At 44.6% G+C, this 5,641-nt stretch overlaps 1 long non-coding RNA gene across 1 annotated transcript; it reads right to left on the bottom strand.

The window, feature by feature from the left end:
- Window positions 1–305: 305 nt before the first annotated feature.
- On the bottom strand, window positions 306–3,661 carry LOC134217159 (uncharacterized). Its single transcript, XR_009980930.1, has 2 exons — window positions 3,462–3,661; window positions 306–444 (listed from the first exon to the last, which is right to left on the bottom strand). It is a non-coding gene; the product is annotated as an uncharacterized LOC134217159 (long non-coding RNA).
- Window positions 3,662–5,641: the final 1,980 nt, after the last annotated feature.

Below are 5,641 nucleotides of genomic sequence, written 5' to 3'. Positions count from 1 at the left end.
ACCGTGACCCATTCTCACCCCCGACGACGGTAAATTAAAACTAAATTAAAAGTTAATTAAAAGAAAATTAAAAGTAAATTAAAAGTAAATTAAAAGTGAATTAAACGTAAATTAAAACTAAATTAACACTCAATTAAAACTAAATTTAAATTCAATTTAGAAACTAAATTAAAATTAAATTAAAAATAAAATAATAATTGATATAAATAACTTTAAAATAATACGAACAACTGTTTTGCGCATGTGTAACTGAAATTGTGCCCATTTTGAGACGTGTGGAAAGACCTCTGTCCAACGACCTGAGATCCTCCGTATACAACAACAAAACTCCTGACTGAACCAAAACTATCCATCGTATCTTGGTTGTATCCAACTTCCGGTATTTTTTGTCAGTCTGACCGCCCGTTGCCAGAATCGTGTTTTCTTGGATCCAACCAGCGTAACCTAGAAAAAAGAAAACAATTCCAGTTTGAGAAATCATACCATATGATAAAAGCACACCAAAACTACTATTACCCGGGACAGAACTCACGGAGCATGCCAAGGAATAAATTAATTCCTGGAGGATCTTCCGTAGGAATTCCTAAAGGAACTTCCAAACGAGTTCCTGGAGGAACTTCCGAAGGAACTCCCGGAGGAATCCCCAAAGGAATTCCCAGAGGAATCCCCGAAGGAATTCCCGAGGAATCCCCGAAGAAATTTCCGGAGGAATCCCCGAAGGAATTCCCGGAGGAATCCCCGAAGGAATTTCCGGAGGAATCCCTGAAGGAATTTCCGGAGGAATCCCTGAAGGAATTCCTGAAGGAATCCCCGAAGGAATTCCTGGAGGAATCCCCGAAAAAATTCCTGGAGGAATCCCCGCAGGAATTCCTGGAGGAATCCCCAAAGAAATTCCTGGAGGAATCCCCAAAGAAATTCCTGGAGGAATCCCCAAGGGAATTCCTGGAGGAATCCTCGAATGAATCCCCGGAGGAATCCCCGAAGGAATTCCCGAAGAAATCTTCGAAGGAATTCCCGAAGGAATACCCGGAGGAATCCCCGAACGAATTCCCGGAGGAATTCCCAGAGGAATCCCCGAATGAATTCCCGGAGGAATTTCCGGAGGAATCCCCGAAGGAATTCCCGGTGGAATCCCCGAAGGAATTCCCGGTGGAATTCCCGAAGGAATTCCCGGAGGAATTCCCGGAGGAATCCCCGAAGGAATCCCTGAAGGAATTCCCGGAGAAATCCCCGAAGGAATTCCCTCGAGTGAATTCCCGGAGGAATCCCCGAAGCAATTCCCGGTGGAATCCCAGAAGGAAATCCCGGAGAAATCCCCGAAGGAATTCCAGGAGGAATCCCGGCAGGAATTCCCGGAAGAATCCCCGAAGGAATTCCCGGAGGAATTCCCGGAGGAATCCCCGAAGGAATTCCCGGAGGAATTCCCGGAGGAATCCCCGAAGGAATTCCCGGAGGAATCCCCGAAGGAATTCCCGGAGGAATCCCCGAAGGAATTCCCGGAGGAATCCCCGAAGGTATTTCCGGAGGAATCCCCGAAGGAATTTCCGGAGGAATCCCCGAAGGAATTTCCGGAGGAATCCCAGAAGGAATTTCCGGAGGAATCCCAGAAGGAATTTCCGGAGGAATCCCCGAGGGAATTCCCGGAGGAATCCCCGAGGGAATTCCCGGAGGAATCCCCGAGGGAATTCCCGGAGGAATCCCCGAGGGAATTCCCGGAGGAATCCCCGAGGGAATTCCCGGAGGAATCCCCGAGGGAATTCCCGGAGGAATCCCCGAAGAAATTCCCGGAGGAATCCTCGAAGGAATTCCCGGAGGAATCCCCGAAGGAATTCCCGCAGGAATCCCCGGAAGAATTCGCAGAGGAATCCCTGAAGGAATTCCCGGAGGAATCCCCGAAGGATTTCCTGGAGGAATCCCTGAAAGATTTCCTGGAGGAACTACCGAAGGAATTCCCAGAGGAATCCCCGAAGGATTTCTCGGAGGAATCCCCGAAAGAATTCATAAAGGAATTCCCGAAGAAATTCCCAAAGGAACTCTCGAAGAAATTCCCGAAGGTGTGCCTGAAGGTACTCCCGAAGGAGTTCCTGAAGGAATTTCCGAGGTAAATCCAGGAGAAATCCACCAAGGGATTCCCGGAAGAAACCCCCAAGGAATTGCCGGTGGAATTTCAGAAAGAATTCCCGGAGGATTCCCGAAGGAATTCCAGGAAAAATTCCCGGAGAGATACCGGAAATAATTCCCAAAGTAATTCCCGGAGGAACTTCTGGAGGTATCCCTGAAGGAATTCCCGAAAGACTTCCTGAAAGAATCCCCGAAAGACTTCCTGAAGGAATTTCCGGAAATTCAGGAGAAATTCACGAAGCGATTCCATTAGACAATCCCGGAGGAATTCCCGAAGGAACTCCAAGAGGAATCCCCGAAGGAATTCCGGGAGAAATTCCCGGAGGTATTTCGCAAGGCATTTACGGAGAATTTTCCGAAGGCATTCCCGGCGGAATTCCCGGTGGAATGCCCGGACGAATTCTCGGAAGAATTCCCGGAGGGATTCCCGAAGGGATTCTCGAAGGAATACCAGGAGAAAATCCCGAAGGAGTTCCTGATGAAGAAATTCCCGAAGGAGTTTCTGAAGAAATTCCTGAAGAAAACCTCGGAGGAATTCCCGAAGGAATTCCTGGACGAATACCCGAAGGAATTCCTAGAGGAATCCCGAAGGAATTCCTGGAGGAATCCCGAAGGAATTCCTGGAGGAATCCCCGAAGGAATTCCCGTAGGAATTCTGAAGGAATTCCTGAAGAAATTCCCGAAGGAGTTCATGAAGGAAGTCCCGCGGAAAATCCAGGAGAAATTCACGAAGAGATTCCCGGACGACTCCCTGAAGGAATACCCGAAGAAATTCTTGGATGAATTACTGAAGCAATTCCCGGGTGAATTACTGAAGAAATTCCCGAACATATTCCCAGAGAAATTTCCGAAAGAATTCCAGGCGAAATTCCAGAAGGAATTTTCCAAGGCATTTTCGGAGAAACTCCGAAGGCATTCCTGAGAAATTCCCGGAGGAATGCCCGGACGAATTGCCGGAAGAATTCCCGGAGGGATTCCCCGATGGAATTCTTGGAGCAATTCCAGTAGGCATTCCCGAAGGAGTGCTTGAAGGTATTCCCGAAGAAGTTCCTGAAGGAATTCCCGATGGAAATTCAGGATGAATTCACGAAGGGAATCCAGAAGGAATTCCTGAATGAATCCCAGGAAGAATTCTAAAAGCAATTCATGGAGGAATTCTGAATGAAATCTCAGAGGAATTTTGGAATTCCAGGAGGAATTTTCGAAAAAATCTATAAATTTGAAGCAATTCCAGGAGCAATTCTCGAATAATCCAAGATGAATTCCCAAATTCCAGGAGGAAATCCCGAAGGAGTTCCAAAAGGAAATGAAAAGAATGTTAGAGAACATTGATTACTTACGTTTCTTCATACGGATTCAAACGCTTCTCTTTAAATTACGAATTTTCCTGTCGTAGATGATTCAGTCCGTCGAAAACTCAATAATTTTATGATTCCATATTTCCTCGGCCCCAAAATATAGTCCATGCCTTGGTCCATGCCGTCAAAATACTCATTTAATCCGATTAAATTGATCCTGTTGTCACATTCGACAGATGCCTACTGAGTAACCTTGGTGCCGGCTTCTTTTGAGCAGTGTCTGTGAAAGGCAAAATCTTCAAATTTAAATAACCTTATAAACATCATGACGGGATTTACCTGATTGATTCTTGGCATCCGCCGTTAAATGGCTATTCATCCGATGTTGTTGTTCCAGCTGCAGTACATGAGTTCCGGAGGGAGCATTATGCAGGTAGTCACACGACCTGTAAATTCTCATCAAATGAGATTTTCAATAACAGCAAGACTTACGTGTTGAATATCGTAGGCAGCAGCACATCCTCAAGCACATCGTTACGTAAACTTGAATCCGCCACGTCCGCCGTGAAAGGATTTATTGAGTGGTGCGGGAGTAGAATTAGTGCCGGCATCCACGACTCTGTAAATGGCAAAGTATTTATGAATATGATTTTTTTAAATATATAATTACGTGAAACTTACCTTGTGAACGACATCGAAAGGAAACGGACCGGCGACCAGACGATTTTGCAGAATTAGAGGAACTTCTTGCTTTTCTTATATTTGTTTTTTCATCAACTCAACTCAACAACTCATCAGTGCGATCGTTCAGCAAAAGCAAAATGTCAACATTGAAAACAGACACGTACGAATACTACTAACAGCATAAAATCATAAAATGGTTGTGAATTTGCACCGCAACATAACTAACATTCCCTAACTAGTGTCTAACGTCGAACTGATTGTTTGCTGAATTAGAGTAAATTTATTTGAAAGTGTTGTGTCTAGTATGACTTTTTTGCTGTGAGTTTTTGTTATTGTTTTTTATTTTTATGTGTCAGTTTTTATATAAGCAATGTCTTATTTTTGCATCCCGGAGAAGTTTTCAAAATGAAAAAGTAATCTTTGACCACTTCTGGCTTTGTAACCGGCTCTCTTGTAAAGATAGAATATTAAAAAAAAACAAAAATCTGTGGAAGCAGCCCTAGCAAGGATTCCGTGATGTCAAGTGTACTGCAATGGACGAGGCAATGGCATCGGTCGTGATAATGCAACGATAGTGCATCAAAAGCTGGACATATTGAGTGCAGGTTCAAGTAGTTCACGGCTAGTTCACAAAAAAAAACGAAGCTCTGGACTGCGGCAAAAGTGGCAAAACAAGATTTAAACAGAGTGTTGCGTTACGCCGAAGATGGATCAGGCAGCATCAATCCATCGGAGCAGATCGGAGCGAACACGCGCTTGAAGTGCAACCAACATTCCGGTTGGGTGTTACAACATGGCGCTTGGATGCGGAGGAAGGAATCAAAATAGAATTTGAAGAATCTACCACAGCGGCTCGGAGTTGGCCGAATCCTGGGTCAAACGTGAGTTTAGGTAGTTGTAATTGTACCACCTTTGCTGTTATACGAGCTGACTTCCAGCTAAATCATCAACAATCTGCACTCGTGAGTATAATCGTTATCCGTTCAATTGGACAGTGTCATATTCCAATATTCTTTCTCCAAACAGAGCCTGTCGTCGCAAGCGTCAAACTTTTGATAATAATCCAGGATGCTTCGGAAGAAATGATTTTAGCAACGCTTTGCAATCGATGGACGTGTCCCTCCCACAACAACTACCGAGCGTTTTGCAACCTGAAGCGTGCTCAGACCTGGGATGACTTGGGACGTGAAATCTCTCCTGAGGCAAATTATCGGCAGAAGCGCATGTACAACAGCGTGCATGATCTCGATCTATTCCCGAATGGTAGGTATGTCAGAGCGACTTCTGCAGGGAGGTCTGGTGGAGGCTTGTATCATAGTCATCCAGCACCTACATGTTTTGTATACCAATTATGAATGGAAGCCCAGTGAATAAAACTAAAAATTTTTGTTTTTTTTTATTGAACTAATTTTATTTGTCAATTATCTAATAGGATTACTGCACCGAAACTTCATTTCTTCTTCTTCTTCATTGAAATTACATCCCCCACTGGGACATTGCCGCCTTGCAGCTTAGTGTTCGTGAAACACTTCCATATA

The sequence above is a fragment of the Armigeres subalbatus genome, chromosome 2 (assembly GCF_024139115.2).
Source record: "Armigeres subalbatus isolate Guangzhou_Male chromosome 2, GZ_Asu_2, whole genome shotgun sequence".
Taxonomy (NCBI): Eukaryota; Metazoa; Arthropoda; class Insecta; order Diptera; family Culicidae; genus Armigeres; species Armigeres subalbatus.
The sequence above is the reverse complement of the archived record's forward strand: the minus strand, read 5'-3'. Positions and strand labels throughout refer to the sequence as shown.